Raw genomic sequence first — 20,811 nt, 5'->3', positions numbered from 1 at the left:
ACATTCGCATAATGCTAAACATTTGCTGTCCGTGTTTGTTGTTCACACCCTTCCAATTCCTTTAACCTTCTCCCTTCTTACTCACTAGTTGGCATAGCTGAAAAGATTTATTTCATTTGAGCAAATCAATACCAGATTTTCAAAAGAACATTTCTATTCTTCATGTATTCTTTGTCCTACCCACAGCATTTTAGAATCTCTTTGGATACAAATAAACCCAGAATAATACTGAATATGATTTTTTTTTTGAAAAGAGCTATAGGACTAGTGTTGATCCTCTCATTGTTTATTTAAGGGTAAAAATAGATCCTGAATATGTATTTCATTATTCCTTTAAATAATTAACACAGGCTCTAGTCTATTAATTTGCAGGAATTGGCAGAAGAAGGTTTTGAACAGTGAGCTGGAAAGCAGGAAAGAACTCTGCACAAAAAAACTTGTAGAAATTTTTGCTAGACATACCAACGTCTGCAGAAAATAAATAATTGTCCCTTAATTTGCATTTTTGGTTCTGTGTTGGCAAGCTCATGTTTCTATCAACATAAATTAATTTTACATCAAATTCACTTTATAGTTTTCCACAAATCTTCCTGAACAATTGGGAGTAAGCAATAGATGCAGAGACTTCCTTAGTGCCTTACCATATCCATATTCATGGAGAATGAGATTTGGTGAAGTAGCCACACTCCACTTTCTCCATCTTGTAAATTCTACATTTTCATTAAACAAGACAGTACAAACCAGCACAAGCATAAAGGTACTGAATGTCAAAGTTATAATTCAAAGTTATCAACAGAATTTTTTTAAAATTGAAAATAAAAATAATTATTAAATATATTTGTTATTTGATTTGTGAAAAAAAAAACTCGGATTATAGCATGCCTAATGTAGTTTTAAAGTATTTTAAAATGGTCTCAAACAAGATGTAAATTTCGTTCCCCAGAAAAGACTTTGTACGTTGAGTAAATTTAATTAGATGCAAACACAAATACAACAACTTAACCAGATGTGAAATCCACCCACTAGAATGAGTGTCACAGTTCTGCAGGGCTGCTACCTGTATTTTCTGTTTTTAAAATATTTTCACCATTAAAATAAGAATAAGAATACAACAAGACAACTCATTTTACTCTGCACATTTTTGTTAACATTTGTGCTTATTGCATTGAGACCGAGGTATCAGATCGTACTTTGAGGAAACTGAGAAATAAAGACACATTTTAGTAAGGAAACTAAAGGTTTAAGTTTGAAGTTGAAAGATAGCTGTATAGTCATAGAGGAGAAATGAGTTATTGATTAATCTCATTATTTTTTGTTTCTCTGTTCTTCCTCATAGAAAAAGAAGTTCTCGGGAATAAAAGTGGAGAAAAAACAATTTTAGTTGTTTAAAACTATAAAATAACACAGCAAACAGTAGAAAGTTTGCAGAGGACAAGGAAGAGACTGGTATAAGACACTCCCATATTGTATTGGTTTTGAGGGTGTGAAGTGGCTGTGGAGAGCAGCTGAAGCTTGGCACCATGTGGAAACGGGAATTGGAGTCCCAGCGGAGATGCCAAAAGGCTGTTTGTGAAGGTCTAGCTTCAGTTGCAGTGGTGACTCCAGGGTTAAAGGAGTCATGGAGAGAAGCTGAGGTTTTGTTACCAAACAGAAGGCTCAAGTTCCCTGCAGAGAGGTCAGGAGGTGAAGACTGGCCAAGGTAGGTACAGTCTCAGTTTCAATGGAGATGCCAGTATGAGAGGGTAATCACCAAAGAGAGTTGCCCAGGTGGAGGTGAGCTAGCCTGAACCTGCTAGCCACACTGGATGTGCTGTGGTATACCTATAATACTCTGAAGATAGTACAGTCTTGCCCAGGGTTTCCATGTAAGAAGATACACGGAGAAAAGCAGAAACAGAAAAATTAAACTCATCAAATGTGCATTCTTTCTTCTGGACTGGGTAAAACCTGCCATGATGAATCAAACATGTGTAACGATCACACACATGAAACCCTCCTCAGGTGAGCCACCTTCGTGGAGGCATAGCAGGCTGTGGGGACTTAAGAAGCACATAGGGCAGAGATAACGGGTCTTAGGGAATCCCTCAGAAGGCTGTCTGACCAGAGGAAGCTTGTCCATGTAACGGAGGACCTCCAGCGGAAATTGCAGATGCAATGGAATTCTCCCTATTAGCTTCGACTTGACAAGAAACAAAGCTTAATGGAAGGGTGAGATGAAATTGCAGGCTTCTTACAGATGGGGCAAGACATAGTGGCAACAGACGAGACTTACTGGAATCACATGAAAGCTAATGTGGAAAGTCTTGGGTGGATCGTAGTTTCTTGGGTAAAAAAAAAAGAAATGATTAAAATTGAGCCTCGGCATGGCTTTAAATCCCAAACAACATTTCATCCACAGAGTAAAACAGTTACAGGTGATTTTAACTACTCTCTGCTGTAGAGGATGCTCTTGAGTGGCAAGACTTTCTCAAGCTGGTCCTCCAACCCAATGGTCCAGTTTGGCTCTTGGTAAAGACTAGGAGAGACAACCAAACTGAACAAAGTAGCAAATTGAATTACGAGTCACTTTTAATTAATTCTTATATTTCACTGGGGCCTATAAGTGTGTTTAAATTGCTTATCTGATCTTGATTTAACGTTGGTACCTGGTATGTCTCAAGAAAGTTATTCATTCCTTTCTGTTAAGGCCCACAGAAGTGAGCCTGTTCCACCTTGACTAGAGATCAGAGAGTTTGAGTCTCTTTTTGCTCTTTCAAAGTTGTTTACAACAGGTGCGGCTACCTTCTAGAAACCCTGACCTATTGTGTGATTACTTAGTGTTTTGGACATTAAGATGGTCCATGGAGTTGGATACATCCCACCCTGACTATAGATCAGAGAATTCAGGACTGTTCCTGCTCCTTCATTTTGTTAGGATGTTTGACACACGGAGCGGCTGCCTACAGGATGCTTGGTCTAGGGTGTGTTCATTGCCTATCCTGCCCAAAATGTCAAACGCTTTACTCAGGAAATAATGGCTTGATGTCTCAAGTTTTGAAACAAATAACTGTTCTGGTTGTCCTTTCTGTCATATTAAAGCAGTCCTTTGCCTTGTTTCCCCCCTCCTTTTGTATTGGGGTATAAAAGTATATAAAAATTAAATGTGGACAAATTCAATATTCAGTATTCACTGAGTTGCCCTCCTGGTACTATTCTATGTTGCTGTATTTTTTTCGTATCTCTATTCCTCCTACATACCATTTCTACCCTACCCCTACCCTGAAACATACAAACCTGTGGTGGCTGGACTGTAACAGAAGTCACCCCAAAATGTGTCTTAAGATATTTTTAACTTTTACAATTTGGTGGGTTACAAGTTTTTGAAGTATTTACTTATGGTTCCTTGAATTTCATTGTTGTCTTGTGTTATGTTCCCCATTTCATTATTAATTTTGTTAGTTTGGATATTCTGGCTATCTTTTTAGTGACTTTGCGTAAGATTTGCCACTCTTATGATTTTCTCAAAGAATCTACTCTTTCATTGATTTTATATTATTTTCTTGTTGCTATAGTTTTGTTTTATTAATTTTAGCCCTGAGTTTCATAATTTCTTGTTGCCTACTTCTTTTTGGTGTGATTTCTTCCTTTGGTAAGCATTCAGGAGTGCTGTTAAGTTGCTAATCTAACATCTCTCTTTTCTTCTTTTTTTTTTTTTTTGTTTAAGTAGGTACTTAGTGCTATAAATTTGCCTGTTAGAACCTCCTTCATTGTGCCCCCTAAGTTGGAGTATGTTTTCTTTTCAAGTTGATTCGGTTATAGAAAGTTTGTAATTTCTTCCTTGTCTGATTTTATATTCAGTAGTGAGTTGTTCGGTTTCCATGAGTTTATAAGCTTTCTGTTTATGTTCCTCTTGATATAAAATATTGATACCACTTTTGTAGTCAGATAGGAGACAGTGAGTTGTTTCAATGTTTTAAAAAAATATCTGCTGTGAAATTCTTAGTGTCTGAGAATGTGGTCAATTTTGTAGAAAGTTCCATGAGGTTCTAAGAAGAAGGTATATTCTTTTGTGTTTGGGTGAAATGTCACGTATATTTGATAGGACTATGCAATTTATACCATATATTGTGTAAATTTGGTTTTATCAAAGAACAGTTTATATTCTCCATCTATTGTTACTGCAAGCTTTGCTGGATATTGCAGTCTGGAATGACATTTGTGGTCTCTTACAGTCTGTAATACATCTCTCCAAACCCTTGTGGCTTTTAGAGTCTCCATTGAAAAGTCATGTGTAATTCTAATAAGTCTGCCTCTACATGTTACTTGGTCTTTTTCCCCTCAGAGCTTTTACTATCTTTTAGTCTTGTTCTTGTTATGAATGTTTAATGTTTTGATTGCCATATTCTGAGAAGACTTTTTTTTCTGGTCCAGTCTATTTGGTGTTTTGTATATTTATATATTGATAGATATCTTCTTTTTAAAGTTAGGGAAATTTTCTTCTATGGTTTAGTTGAAAATATTTTCTGGGCCTTTGAGCTAATACTTCCCCCCCTTTCCCTGGTTTTATTATTCTTAGTTTTGGTCTTTTCATGGTGTCACAAATTTCCTGGATGTTTTGTATTAGGATAATTTCAGGTTTAATATTCTCTTTGATCAAGGTCTCCTTTTCTTCTATAATGTCCTTAATGGCTGTAGTCTTCTCTTCCATCCCTTGTGTCTGCTTGTGAGGCTTGCTTCTGAGCTTCCTTTCATAGTCCCTGCCTCCCTTTTTTTATTTCCTCAGTTTTGGTTTTCCTTGTTGATTGTATTTCCACTGTCAGATCTTGAACTGTTTTATTCACTTCCTTTCAGTCTTCATAGTTTTTTTTTTAAAAAGATTTATTCATTTACTCCTTAATGACCGCTATCATATTCACAAAGGCTATTTTAAGGTCTTTGTCTTGTGTTTCAGCTGTGCCTCGATACTCATAGCCTGCTGTGGCACTGTTGCTGGACTGCTTTTTATGCTGATGTCTAGGAATCAATTTTGGGGAGATTGTAATCCTCGATGACGATAACTGGTCTTCTCTTCATTGTGTGGGGATTTTCCTCCTAGGTTTCTGTTGCGACCCCCCCCCACCTCTCTTTTAAGAAAAGTGTGGTGCTGTGTGTCCTCTGCAAGGAATTCTTCTGGGACCCCGAGAGTTGTCACCACTGGGGGTAGAATTTATTTCTGGGTGTAGAGAGCTGACACTTCAGAATGGGATTGAACTGGCAGGCAAAGACAGAAGAGGTCCATGAGGGAGGAAAGCAGGGTATTCCACCTGGATCTGTTTAGTCCCTTGGGAATAGGGATAGAGAGTAAGCAGAGACCACAGCAGAAGATCTGCTGCAGAGCTGGTGATGAGACTGGAGAATTAGACCTGGAGGAGTAAAAAGAAAGAAGAAAATCTACAGTTGGCATATTTGTTTCCTTGGTCATTTTTCTTTAAAAAGATTTTTTTAAAATTATTTTTATCCATGTGGGTGTTTGAATTGTATGCTTGTCTGAGAATCATGTATATGTCTGGTGCCTACAAGGCTAGAAGAAGGCAAGTGATACCATGGAACTGGAGTTACTGATGATTGTAAGCTACCATGTGGATGCTGGAGATTGACTAGAGGTCCTCTGCAAAAGTAGCCAGTGCCTTAGCCTTTGGATCATCTTTCCAGTCCTATTGCTTCTTTAATAATGGCCATTGTGATTTGGAAGAGATGCAATCTCCATGTAGCTTTAATTTTCATTTCTCTGATGACTGAGGATGTTAAATTTTAGAAAAAAGTATTTATTAGCTATTTGTACTTTATATTATGAGAATTGGCTCTGCATTTTATCAGTCCATTGATTGGTTGGTTGGTTTGCATTTGTTGTTGTTATTTGATGTGGGGTGAAGGTTAGTTTTTGAGTTCTTTATTTGCTATGGATATTGGTCATATTTCAGGTGTATAGCTTGCAAAGATTTTCTAATCTAGCACAGGTGTACATGTTCACACACACACCTCTATTTATTGAAACGATGTGTTCACTGTTATGAGAGAAGAATCTAAAGGATAATCAAGAGAAACACTGCATCTTTATAATTTCTTTAGCTATTGGTTTTATTATTTATTTTTTAGGAAAAATCACTATATATTACACATCAAATGAAAACTAGTCATTGTCTCAACTAAATTGTATATTAAATTGACAGGACCCATCTTGTTATAGTTCTTAAAATTTTAGACCACACTACAGCTAGGACCATAGAGACAGGCAGGCAGGAAGCCATGATCATTGAGCAGTAACTGAGAGCCCTATAAACTATAAACATGCCACTTCTAATAATAAAGTTATTTTCAAATGTACTCATAAGCATGGATAATACAGTTTGGAATTACGGTTGTTAGACATTCAAATCAAAATTTACTTTATCTCTACATATTTCAGGAACAAAATATTTATTCTGAATGAAGAATAAAACAGGAACTTGATTGGGCTGAATTTGGTCAATACTTTTTTATAAAAATAATTTAGAATATTAGATTCTCTTAATTATGCACATTCAATCTATAAATCAGATAAGCATAAAGCAATAACATTGTTTCTGCAACAGCAAATCCCAGAAGTATAGTATGTATAAGGTCATTCTCTTAGTAGATTTCATCTTATGATTTATTTTGTCCTATATGACACATTTGGCACCAGTGAAATTGTACTACTAAGCCATGGTGTTCTTAAGGAGGATGACCTCACTTTCGCTTGTTTGGGCTCTTGTTCACCAGTTGGTGGAACTGTTTGTGAAGCTTTAAGACATGTGTCCTTGTAGGAGGAGATGTGTCGCTGGGACAGGACCTTGATGTTTCTAAAGCCCAGGTTCTTCCCAGTTGGTACAATCTTTACACCAAGCTTGTGGCACATCTGTAAAATCTCAGTTTCTGTTCAATCATCATGCCTACACGCTTGTTGCCCATGCTCCTAGCCATGATGGTCACAACTCTAGCCCTTTGGAAACGTGGGCTTCAAAATTAAATGCTTCTTTTTATTAGGTGTTTTGGTCTTAATTGTAATCATTTCAGGCACATGAGGCTGTTACTTCCGGGTCTTAGAGCCATGAATGTGCAGACGAGCCCTCAAGCAGGAGTGCATGAATATTAAAAAGCCCTGCATGACCCACAAGCACGCATGCATGGTTACATCCACTCTGACTCAGCTAAGCCCTTGCGTGCATGCTTGAGCCCGTCATCTGTGTATGATGTATTCACGCCAATCCCCTGTGCGCATGCACCACGCAGCTTTTAAAAAGCTGGATGGACCATCTTTCCCTCTCTCTCTGCACACCAATTCCCCAGGCCTGTACACGCCCCCTCTAATAAACTCTTAAGTGGGTTTGTTTCGTGTTCCATGTTTCCTTCTCACTTGCGCCAGGTAATTTCAATAACATTTTATCATAACAATAGAAAATTTAAAGACAGCCATTTTACCACTCCTGTAAAAACGATTGGCTTACTTTATTTAAAAAAGAAAATTATTTTCCATAGATAGGCGAAAGAGATTTTGGTTTAGGTCATCCATATTTATACATTTTCAAACTATATCCCAGGTTGCCAAGAGTATAAAAATTAGCTACTTTAGTTAAATAACTTATCTGTATATGTGAGTACATTAACTGAAAGGTACATGCATGAAAGAATGCAAGTCTGCACCGGAGGGTCAGGATACTCTTCCACCTTTACCAATTATCTGCTTGATTTAGAACTCTAAACTAGGCTCTCACCTAGCTTCCTTTCTATAAGTCCTTAATGAATACTAAACTCAATTTAGTGGAAAGAATCTGGAATGGCATACTAAGTCACTCTGAAAATCTGGAAAATTATTAAAATGGGAGGAATTGAGGATATATAGTTTGGGCTTTGTAAATAAGAAAAATTATTTCACTATTAACAAAGAGTGTAGCTTAATCACTTCAAAGTCATGGATGATTGAGTTGAATTTTAGTAATTTGAAAGCAAGAAATGTCATTATCGGAAGAACTGAGACATTGCCATAGTTACTGCATAAATCATCTCCGTGTCCCCTGTTGGGCCTCCTCCACGTCTTTTGTTGTAAATTGCATCTGCTCCACAACCCAATGTTTAGTTTCCACGTTCACCTTGAGGAGAGCAGCCCTCCCTCCCCAGGTGCCTCCATTATGATGCCCTCTCTTATTTGGGACCAGAAACGATGCATCTTTGAACTGTAGGCTGAAAATTCTGAAAGAGAAACCAAAATGAGTCCTACAAGCAACATTTCTCATGTAATTGGTCACAGTGATGCCAAGCTATTCATATAAGATGACTATCAACCATCCATCAGTTAAAGGGAAAAAAAAGTAGCATTTTCCTAAAAATTTATAAGCAAAGCTTTCTGTGGTCCTCCTTATCCTGGGCATAGCTCCTAGAGTCTCACCTATATGTTCTCATCTAAAATTCTCTAATTAAAATAAAAGCTTTTCAGTGTTCAGTAAAAGCAGAGGAAAAGAGATATTATGCCTTGTTCCATCGCCATAGGAATGAGGATGTCCACACAAGATTTGTCTTTGAACGTGCTCTATTTATTCAAGCAACGCTTAACTAGAAGTTTAGCAGGTAGCTCAGGAAGTTGGGGAGTTGGGTAGGAAAGCCTGTAGGCTTCCACTGGGGAATCTTCTCCATTGAGGATGCTTTATGCTTGACCTTTATCTGCATAAAGTTCTTTAGCTATGGCAGGCGGGGATAGCACTGATGGAGGTCCAGAAAGTCTTTGTGAGTGTTGGTCAGTGATTAGCGCTAACAGTGTGAGTCCATCCAGCAATAGTGCCGGAAGGTCAATGGTGCTGAAGCCAGTGACGAGCACAGAGTCTCAAGTCCTCTCGCTGCTAGGTGGAGAAGCCACGTCTGGAGTAGTAGGAGCCTAAATATCATTATTTTACTGTAGCGGCTTTGTGCTGACAGGTCTCACAGTTTGGGGGCTGTCAATGCCACCACGGGGCTAGTTCATTAGCATGCCAAGGTCTGTTTTAGGCTAGGCTCCTAATCTGAGCTGCTGGCTACCCAGCCTGCTGCTTGTCCCCTAGGCCAAGCTCTTATTGCTGTCCCATTGGCAAGTTCCTATTTGACAGACATTACATTATTACAAATCACACAAAACGGATTCACTATGTTAATACTTCGTTAATATCCGATATGCTGTGTGTATGAAAGTAAAATGATTTCATGCCAAGCCACAGCATTCCCTGGATGTATAAATGACTTATTTATTTTTACTCCTCAAGATTCAGTGTAGGGTCATTACTGAGTATAAACAGGAGGAATTCAAGCTTGAGGCTAACCTTTAGAAATGGTGAGAAACAAGTTGATGAAATTCTGGGTTCGCAGTCCATTAGATACCATGGAAATGGATCTTGCGGATGGCTCTATTGACAATCAACAGCGGCAAGCAGGCTGTGCCTTGCAGGTTTCCAGAACTGCCTACTCCAGCAAGCCTCGGTCACACTTCTGACTTTCAGAATTCCATTCAGCATGTATTCACCATAAAATTACAGATTTTAGCCCATTTCAAACCCAGAAACTCAAGCAACCATCACATGGCACTTGTAGCCAAGAGAGCAGAGAGAGAGAGAAAAATATTTCTACGCTGCATCCTTCTTTGCTTTTCATAGAACTGTCTCCTGTCTTGTAGAATTTAGGACTTCTTAACTAGGTAATAGTGAGGCCCACAAGTAGACGCCTATGTCTAATATATCAGTTAACAAACAAAACACTCCCAGACCGACATTCCCATAACAACAGCTGACCTAGACACTTCTTGATTGAAATTATCTTCCTAGGTGATTACAGAATATGGCAACTGGATTTTTAAAATTATCACACATCCTCATTGCAGTTCTCCTACTCCATGGTTTCAGCTAAGATATTCAAAAGGGCCAACCGTTAATACAATTAGCCCCAAATCATTGCGTATTAATTTCCTTATGGAATAACCTAACAAAAAACTTAAGATACTCATATTTCCTGATAATGAAATATCTGCTTGGCTAAGGATGAAACGTTAAGAAATTCTGATGATCAGTGTTTTAATTTTTATAAACTGCTGTCCTGGTCTCTCTCTCTCTCTCTGTCTCCCTCTCTCTCTCCCCTTCTTCTGGAGAGGCAGCTTTTGCCTCTCTCTCTTCTCCCTCCATTTCTCTCTTCCCCTCCTTCTCCCCTTCCCTTCCCCCTTCATAAAATACTAAAGAAACTCTATACCCAAACTCTCTCTGTATGATGTATCTGTCTGTCTCTCCTCCACCTCTGTCTCCCACCCACCAAGGGGACCACCACTGCCCCTAGTGGAACCGCTACCTCTTGTGGGACTGGTCTCACAAGACCATATGTTTATAAATGATAACATTGGTGCCTGACTCAGCCAGGCTCTCTCTGCATTCTCTCCCACCTACTGGCAGGCTGGCTGAGGACACAAGGGGACCCTGGACTCAGACCACTTTCCAACATCCTGTGCCTGCTCCATCCCTGCAAATGGTAAAATTCCCTTCTCCAAGTCAGCTTTTGCTCACATTCAGTGCCGGTTGCTCCCCGCAGCTAAAAACTGAGAATTGGCTCACTTCTGTTCAGAGCACTCAGAAATGGTCCTGTCGCTGCTGTTAGAGGATTCTTTTTTTCTTTTCAGAAATTGGAAGTGGTCCTATCACTGAAGTTTTGTTGTTGTTGTTGTTTCAGACCATTTGGAGTGGTCTTTCAACCCATGCCCTATTCCGGAGATGTCCTGCTTAGTTGCCTTTGGGTTTTTGCCTTTCTCAGATTTTTAACCATGGGGGAAAAAAACCAAAAACCTCAAAAACTATACCCCCCCATATGTCTTTTACAGACCCTAAACCCCCTTCCTTGTTTACAGATGCCTAACCTTACCCACCTATACACTAACAAATGGCCTACATACCCCTTAAATAGCAACCTAAACTGGGCGCTTTCTGATTTCTACCAGCAAACAGGACTGCCAATATCCCAATATCCCACTGGCATCGCACGCCCATCTGGTTTTCCTTTCCCCAGGCGGCCCCACCCCACCTGCTTGCTATCTCAGGCCTGCCTGCTTTTCCTTTCGCTTTTCCATCCCACCCGCCTGTAAACGCTCCTTTTCTCTAGTATTCCTGCTCTTCACTCCGATTCCTTCCGTGCTATCTCTGCCACCGCTGCCATGATCCTGCAGAAACCAGCAAGCTTAGTTGGATCCACGAGACAGCTGTTTCCAGTCCAGCCCTCACTCCCAGCTGCAGCTGGTGGCAGGGAGGCTGGTGGCTCAGTGGCTCACAGTGCTGAATAATTTTCCTGTCTATGTATGAATATGTGAATGGTGTGACCACACAGATGTAATTCTGTTTAAATGTATGGTTTTTTTTTAAATCAATAACTTTAAAAAGTTTTTAAATCAATAACTCAAGTAAAATTTTATCCTCCTCAGAGATCTCTGATTCAGTTTAACGGCTGAGAGTTTTTTTTTATCAGTTTAAAAGGACAAAATCACCAAACACATTTCAGTATAACATCTTAACAAGTTCTAAATGAAGGGTGTATTAAGATATACGAATGCAAGTTATTAAGGCGTATAGCTGCAAGTTATAAAAATATGAGGACAAATGTAAGTTATCAAATTTCTCTCTCATGCTGCCTTTCATAGTGTTAAAAATACTTTTAATTGCGCAAAACATTGGTCACCGTCATTCTGACACGAATATGCTCTGCTGTTTAAACAAGGTATAGGTCTAAAACTTATGGTTTCACAAACTCAAAATTTCTTGTGAGTTCTAGGGAGCTGAATTGTAGGAGCCACCTTATACAGGTCAGATACACCCCTCTCAATTCCCTGGCCCTGAATTTTTTTTCTTCTTAAACTAACTTTGTCCTCTGTTCTGCCAACACCTTGCCAGGTCCAAGAGACACAGGACAGTTCCACATCACAAATTTTGGATAAGAGTAAAACAGCCAGTTACCCCAGGATGTGACCAGCACTCAGCTTTCTCAGCCTCCTCAAGATGATGCCCACAGATAAGCAGGTAGCAGGCTTGAGAATCTGCCATCCCAATTCCCTCAACCTGAAATGCCTAAATGCCTATTTTATTATAAGAAAAAGTTGGGACCGTTATAATCTGCTGGACTGCTTTGTCATCTGGCACCCTGGCCCTTTAAGAAAGAAGCCCCTCCCATTCCCACCTACCACCCTTCTGCTGAGGCAAGCAGACCCTCTTTTTCTCTGCCCTTCTTCTGGAGAAGCTGCTTCTGCCTTGTTGACTGAGTTTTTTTTGTCCTGCCTGGTTCTCGCAGTCGTTAAGTCCCAAAGAAACCTCTCAGAGGTCTACATTAATTACAAACTGAGTGGTCCATTAGCTCAGGCTTCTTATTAACTCTTAAAACTTTTATTAGCCCATAATTCTTGTCTATGTTAGCCACATGGCTCAGTACCTTACTCAGCAAGGCAATCACATCTTGTTTCTTCTGCATCTGGGTCACGACTGCAGATTGAGCTTTCTTCTTCCCAGAATTCTCCTGCCCCCCTCTCCCCCCCCCCCCCCGCCTCTACTTCATGTCTGGTCTACCTGCATATACTTTCTGCCTGACTACTGGCCAACAAGAGTTTTATTAAAAAATAATACAAGTAACAGGATAAAAGACATTTGTCCCACAGCACTGCCTGTCTCCCTTTACCCCAGCTTTTCCCCTTCCCCACTCCTTCTCCTTTCTTTTCCCTTTTATAAACTACTAAATAAACTCTATACCCAAACTCTCTTGTGCTGTTTCATAACCCCAGCAGTCGCCAGAACTGGGCAAACGCTGTGGGCTTGATGCAATTCCATTAGAGGAAAATGATAGGATTCAGTGATATTTTGTTTATCTAAATACAGACGTTAGTTATTACAGGTGTAGTAAATTAAATAAAATTAGAACATCTAAATATCTCTAAATCATGTTTCAAAATAAGTATATTTCTAGTAGTTGAGAAAACAAATAATTCTCATTTAAAAAGACCCAAAGAATGGAAAAAGAGAAGAATGTCCAAAAGATGAGAAGGTCTCTATCTACCCTAGGGTGACATGGTATAGGTGATCATGTTATGTGGATATGTGAACTAGTTTATGTCAGTCTTCTTATAGGAGTTCAGCCATCCAAGAATGGTAGCTCTAGCAGCTGTCAAGAGCATAATTGAAAGAAAACATATTTGATATTAATTTCCATACCTCTTAATTGTTCCCGGATGAGCATACTTGAACATGGTCTCAATAACATAAACATGACTGATTTTTATAAAAGCAAATTATCAGTAAATAAATAGCTGTATGGTACAAAGAATCTAATACTAGAGTACCTCCTACCATTTAAATGAATAATTAGCCTAATATGATTTATGTAGCTAAGTAGAATGCAGTAAGTTGCATGGCTTCATATATATTGGTCTTCTCAACACCAGAGAAGCCCTACCATTCAATGAGAGATTGAGTAACTTGTTAAATAAAGTAGTCCGAGGAACATCCTATTTGAGATATTCATCTTTTAAACAGGGGTTATAAAATAAGTATGTTTTTTTTGTGCTAAAATTTATTAATTTTAGTAATATAAGCTCTAGTATCCAAAGTGTATTACATCTTGAAATATACACATCATTGTTCAGTAATTTGGGAGATTTCTCTAGGCAGTCAGAAATATTTTTATTTTTGACTTTTATCTCTTGATAGCTTTTATTATTAACAACAGTGTCAATTCCCAGAATTATAAGGATCACTGTGGATCTCCTTGATAGATTTATCTTGAAGAAAAGGGTCAGTCAGTTTTTGATGAGAGCAAATCACATTTCCAAGCCTAACATATGTGTTCAATTTTCCTTAAGCTACCTGCGAACAGGCAGACTGTACTTACACACAGAGGTGCCTATGACTAAGTGGAAGCTTCTTGCATGCTGTTATTGTTTTATCTATAAACATATGGTGGGGGATCGGTCCCACGAGGGGCAGCAGCAGGTCCCCCAAAGCTGCATCTGGTCCCTTAATGAGTGAGAGACCACGGTAGATGAGAGACAGACAGATATATCATGCAGAAAGAGAGTGGGTGAGGGAAAACTATGGTCAGGCAGATAAAACTTAAGTGGGAAGTTTTATTGGGGGAAGTAAAGAAAGTGGGGAAAGGGAAGGGAACTAGGGAAAGAGATGAGAGAGAGAAGAAGAAGGGGGTAGGAAAAACCTTGCCCATCCTTTCAGAGGAACAGAGAGGAACTGAAATGGGTGGAGGTTATTTCTTAAAGGGACCTTTGCATCTGTATACAGACTACATTGTCTGGGTTCATCCTGCTAGGTGACAGGAGCCAGAATAATGCCCGAATCTAAACAGCTGGATAACTAGGGCGTGTGTGTTTTCTCTTGGATACTTTCTCGTTCTTCCTGAACCCCTTTAGTCGTCACTGTCTCCTTGCTCAAGGAGCTGTTCTCTTTCTATGTCATGCAGTTCCCAAGTATGCACATATATCACCCTAGGTACCCACTTCCACGAGGCTCTTTTGTATGGCAGGTTGTACTGATGGTTTGGTGATGATGGAAGACAGATGCGGTGTAAAACGGGAGATCATCCAAAGCTAGATACAGATACCACATTTCTTCCATTTTCTGCCTATTCCAAAGCTAATGGGTTGTTTGTGACTACCCTTCTCCTGGCATCTGCTCTTGTGACTCTGGGGTGGTCCCTTGGAATGTTAAGACACTCACTGCTCACCATCACCCTGCCACTGATCAAGAACTAATGTAATCAACCCATTACTTTACAAGTAGCAGTAGAACAAATGAAGCCAATGCCCTTTACCACGTTAGTCAAATAATGTTTGTGTTTATCGGCTTCCCGCATAGATGCTGGAGCTTCTGTAACTTAACGGCCTACAAAGTGTTGTTCAAAAGAATAGTTCTTTCCTGATAGGAATTTTATTTCCTTTATTGAAGACATTACACAATGGTTATTAAAGTAGTGCTTTCTCCTCTTTTCAAACGACTTTATTTACATTGCTTTGTTAGCATAGTCTTTGTCCCTCTATGGGCAAGAAATGCACAGAAAATACACAGTCTATTCCTGAAACAATGATAATCTTATTTTCTTGGGAAAAGACAGTTGAAACCAAAGTGTGTCATTTGGAGGAGAGAGATTAAACTTGCTAGGTGATGATAGCAAAACAACACAAGGGAAACTCAAATATTATGTTGTACGACCATCTCTGAGCTTTTTGACATTATCAGACTCAAAATTCATGAATATGTCTTCAGGCTCCTAATATTTTGTCTTTGCATCAAAAATGAAAAGTAAAATCTTACCAGTAGCGTGTTAGCTTCATCTCTGTGGGCTAACCTCATCTTTTCAAAGATATATAGCAATGCAACCTACTAGCTGGATGGCTTTAGTAGCTCCTCCCCTGTTGAGAAAGCTGCAGACACTGGAAGCCATTTTTGGCTCAGAATTCAGTTCCCTCCCTTTTCCCCGTCCTTTCACAACTTCCTCTTGTCTCTGGCCTTCTCTCCCACGTGTGTCCCATTTCTCCATTCTCTAGTATGTGCTCTTAACTTTGGTTTACTGAAGCACAAGGAAGAAGCCTGAGATTCCCACTGTCCTTTTGTCCCGTCATATGGATATTTATACCATACGCTACAACATTTCCAGCTCCAACAAGTCTACTGTCTGTGTGGTGCTTACTGAAGCTGAATTCCTGAAGTAGTTCATCATTGTTTTTTATTGTATGTACTTGAAGCTTTCCAGAGCTTTACCAGAGGAGGCTTCAGTAAACGGACCAAGCAAGGACAGAATAAAAATAACAGCAGTCACACTGTCAACAATATTTATACAACACTTAACTGTTAGAGACCACAAGAAAATGACGGGCTTTTTACTGTTCTTGAAAACTGGACTTGAAGCCATTTGGAGAAGCTTGGAGTTGTAACGAATTCTGTCCTGACAAAACATGCATTATGCGTTTGATTAAGTACGTTCACAGGGATCCCTCACAACAACCTCAAGCCCCATTTTTTTACGCAGAAGTAACTTTGTTTCTAGGTCAACTTCCATACATCATAAAAAGAAGAATTATGTCTTCTCTATCTAAAGGAAGAAGGGTAAACTAATAAAGGAGAGTCAATACATCTGTTGTAGTTTGGAGCTTCCTGAACAATTTCCCGACATTCGAGAATGCTTATGTTCTTATTACTTCTCTGACAGATCAGGAGGAGCCTTCATTTCTCATTCTGTTTATACTTCCCCTTTTTCTCTTGCAGCTACGTGGCGCATCTTCGCCCTCAGATTCACTTTTGCCCTTGTCCGCTGCTCTTCCCCTCAGGGAAAGAAGCAGGGCGTGGGAGTCCAGTCTCCACCAGTCTCTGCTGCTGGCGTGTTAAAGTTTCTTGTGGACGTGGCATGGGAATCCGCTTGGTGGATCTGTTCCTCATCTAATTGTCAATGCAAACAATTGCTCTTTAATTAGAACCAGCTGGGTCCCGCCAATGTTATTCAGTCCATGTGTGTAACCTGCCTTGAATCCAAGTGCAAGTTGGCCATGTGAGTCAGTTGCTGATATCATGTAATTACTAGACAGTGTGGGGCTTGCTAAACACTAATGACCCATGATTCACTGACTTTTTTTTTTGTCATTGCTGATATTAGAGGAAGAGAGAAAGGGACAATGGTGGAAAGGGACTGGGGACGTGTATAAAATGAGGTCATGCGAATGAGTGTCAGCCTAGACTCTGACAGAATCCGTCAGGACGGGACTGACAGTGTCCCCGAACATTACTGAAGCTAGCTACAAAACAAGCATGAATATTTCAACATATTTCACAACATAGTTTGTAAGATTCATTCCAGGTGTTAATACCAACACACGCACAAACACTCACGTGCGCACACGTGCATACATGGCCAAAGAGAGGGACGTGGATATTAAAAACAGAAGAGATTTCTACATTCTGCTAAAGTATTGCAATTTTTATGGATTTGAGACACATTCATTTTACACTTCATCAGTGATGTTTTGCTTCCATGACATTTTAGTGGAAGTATTTGTTAACATTATCAAGGGATTTCCTAGTGAAAACATAATCAAAATTTTCTTCCAGGACCACTTCTCTTCTCATCCTAACTCCATCTCTTTGATCTCCTCCAACTAACCCAAAGCTTGGAATATCGTGATTTCAAAGAATTATGACAAATCAAAGTTCACTGAAAAATCACACAATAGCCTCCCTCCCCTGGTGTATTACTGTAAGCAAAACCCAAGAGCTGAATCCTTGTCTTTCCTTTCTGTTAATTCCTGTTTGTCCATGGAGAATGTAGGGCAGTGACTCAGATTACTGGCCCAGAGCCACACAGCTGGATAGACACAGTGTATTTCATAATAAAAGGGTCAAGAAAGAAAAACGTTGTTTATTTGCTCATTTTTTTTAAAATTCTGCATGGATTATTGTTACAAAAGCAAGATACTGACTTTCTAAGGAAATTGATTTAACAAAGAGCATGTCTTTAGATTGTAAGGCCCTGTTGCTGAAGACGCCACACACTCTGGCTGTAGAACATAGAGAAGCCAATCCTGAACCAACCAGGAAACTATCTCCATGTTGTCTGGCTTGCACAAGGCTGGGGTGTGCTTTTCTGGCTTCTGGGAAACATAAGACATCAATAGGATTACCCAGTGTTTGACGCCGTATACTAAACCATGCTGATCTGTCAGACAAGATGTACCCCTTGTTGGCAATAGTAGCAAGACTGTTTATGGGGTTCACTGACCACTCTCTTAATTAGAACCAAGATCTGCTCCACGGTGGGGATTCCACGCCTGCTGTTGTAAACTTGGTCAAAGCACATGACTATGGAAGTTCCAAAACTGAACCTATTGGTGTTATTTTGCTAGAAGGTCATGTTGTCATACTGCCCTCTAAGTATTTCTATATATGTCCACAGATTTGCCTTGAACTCACCCCTGGGCATAGAAGCATCCTATTGCAGTGGGTAGTTGTTAACGAGAGACTCAAAACTGTTCCAAATGCTAAACATTAGTGGCTGTGGGTGTTTAGCTATACATGGGAGCCCAATTCCATGCCAGTGCCCAGGGAGCATCCCACAGGAGGAGGTAGAATAACAACATAATGGTGAGGAGTTACTGTGAAATGCTGGTCCTCTGGGCACGACATGGGCGTAGCTCACATGAACTCACAGTAACTGTGGTTATCTGCACACATCAAGGCAGTTAAAAACTCTACCACATAGACAGGTTGGGCTCCTGAGGTCTAACCTTACCAAGGAGCTATCGGAAGGGAGGGCTGTTGGGAGAGGGAGAATCATTTTTCTTGGGCGGGGGGGGGGGTAGGGGGGGCAACTGGAATATTGCCAGCGCCCCAGGAGATAACAACGCACACCCGTGTACCTATGCATACACCGGCAGAACTAATTGGACATTGTAACAGGAGGAGGAGAGGGTCTGCTTTTCGTCCTGGCTGCCCGGCTAGCTTACACCCAAAATAACCACACAGAATTTGTATTAATTAAATCACTGCTTGGCCATTAGCTCTAGCCTCTTATTGGCTAACTCTCACATCTTGATTTAACCTATTTCTATGAATATGTATGTAACCACAAGGTCGTGGCTTACCAGGAAAGATTTATCATGTCTGACCTGGCATCTCCATGGTGGCTCTCTCACTCCGCTTCTCCCAGAATTCAGTTCTGTCTTCTCCACCTACCTAAGTTCTGCCCTATCAGGCCAAGCAGTTTCTTTATTAATTAGCCAATAAAAGCACACAGAAACAAAAGGATCTCCTACACCATGACATGGGGGGGGGCTGGATAGATGGCTCAGTAGTCAGGGTGTTGACTGCTCTTCTAAAGGACTTGAGATAGCCCCAGCACCACCTCAGGCAGCTCACAACTGCACCCCCAGATCCATGGGATCTTATTCTCCCTTATGAACTACACAAGTACTGTACTCACACACATGAACTCACACACACTTGTATACAAAACCACATGCACAAACGCACAGGTGCACACATATACCTAAAAATGAAAATTTACTCCTAACAGAAAAGCAAAGACGTAGAGGTGGAAGGCAGTTGTATTTGGGGTAGGAGGTATGGATGTGGGGAGGGAGTGGAGGAAGGAGGGTGTTAGATATGATGAAGATACAATCTATAAGCATTTTAATTTTTCAAAGAATAATTTAAAAGGTACATTGGAGGTCATTCCTTATACATGTTAGTTGAAGTGAAATTTAATGGTAATTTAAAGGCATTAATAATAAAATAACCAGTTCACAATAATTTTGGTATCTTGACAAACTACACAGTGGCAGAATTATATATAAAAAAAAGATATTGGGAAACATTTTTACAGGCCTGATAAATGAACCAACTTAGAAATATTTGTACTTCAGCTTAGAAAGAGCAAAGAATCCAATAAACAATGCCATAAACACTTATATTTACAGAACTGTCCAGAGATAAAATATCGTTATATGTAACATCACTCCCATTTTCCCTCATTACTGAATATTGTGTAGAAGTTGAGTTAAGGTGTTCCATGAATAATTGAGCTAAAAGTGAAGTCACAGAGTATGAACTATTTTATAAAATGCCTGTTTCAGAGAGAGCTACTTCTGTCAAGAGAAAACACTGTTTCTTTTCTTGTGCTAACAGAGTAGACTTCTCTATCTAAAATAACTCATAGTTACGCCCTGGATTTCCTAACAGACATGTCATTTTCAGATTCTGGTGATGAGAAATTATGCCAGCATTTACTCACATTCTCAGCTAATGGTGACAAAGTTGTTGTGTGGTGAAGTGCTTGGAGCCAGGTAGAAGGCTTGTTTGATAACTATTATGGGATCATTCTTTTAATTATTCCTTTGTCAGATGAATACTGTGACATTTTCACAAGTGGAAGCTGAGACCATGAAGACAAAAGATCTGTGCATGACAAGAGATTAAAAACCTTCTCCAAGGTCCTTGCATGGACCTTAGCATGATAACTCAAGATACATGTTAAGAAACTATACCTGACTTTGAATCATCACAAACTCTCTATAAATGTTTCCCTTATCCATAAAATATGGAATAAATTCATATCTGTCCCAGAGGATTTAATGAGAATGAATTAAAAAACACTGAGCAATCCTCAAAACACACATTATGTGACTGACAAGACTGTTGCTTTTCCAGACAGTGTATTTGCTTTCTGGTACTTTCCCCTTCATTCTCCACGGTATCTTTCTAGACTTCTCTTTCACAGTCATCTCTCAGTCAAGGCACTTACACAATTTCTGATAGTTATTAATGAGATGAACATATCATCCAGCAATAAAATATGTGACTGAACTTAACTACTTTGGATGTCATAGTTAAATTCCAAAGACAAAATTCTCTAGCTAACAACAGGTTCATGACCAATTAGTGAACACATGAAAGATGAAATTAATGGAGTACAACAAAAGCTACAGTTTTCTACAGTTTTTCAATTTACAGCCTTACCACTTTTAGTTATGGTCAGAAATATTTGCTCCAATACCTCAAGATTCATTTAAATGATGAAACTATCTTTAGTTTGTTTATTCCTTATGTACATGGTGATCAACATTTGTCACTGGTAATAAATTTCAAGTAAGCAGTGAGTCAGGACACAGCAGCCCTTTGGTTAGTTGTTTCATCCATGTGTTTGCAATGTGTAGGGTCTGGCCACTTGCAGAATGTTTATATATTCTCTGGGGAGCCATGAACAATGGAACTTCTTGGAATAGATGTCTCAGTGTTGACATATAGA

The 20,811-nt window shown here is 39.5% G+C and overlaps 1 long non-coding RNA gene across 1 annotated transcript in view; it reads left to right on the top strand.

The window, feature by feature from the left end:
• Positions 1-17,363, top strand: part of LOC126511894 (uncharacterized) — a 53,106-nt gene extending 35,743 nt beyond the window's left edge. The window contains exons 5-6 of the long non-coding RNA XR_007594809.1: positions 1,337-1,699; positions 16,284-17,363. This is a non-coding gene — a long non-coding RNA (uncharacterized lncRNA). The remainder of the gene's footprint in view (positions 1-1,336; positions 1,700-16,283) is intronic.
• The last annotated feature ends 3,448 nt before the right edge of the window (positions 17,364-20,811 follow it).

The sequence above is a fragment of the Alexandromys fortis genome, unplaced genomic scaffold (genome assembly GCF_014885135.2).
Source record: "Alexandromys fortis isolate MF-2015 unplaced genomic scaffold, M_Fortis_MF-2015_v1.1 scaffold_65, whole genome shotgun sequence".
NCBI lineage: Eukaryota > Metazoa > Chordata > Mammalia > Rodentia > Cricetidae > Alexandromys > Alexandromys fortis.
Note: the sequence above shows the minus strand (reverse complement) of the source record. Positions and strands in the feature narration are given on the sequence as shown.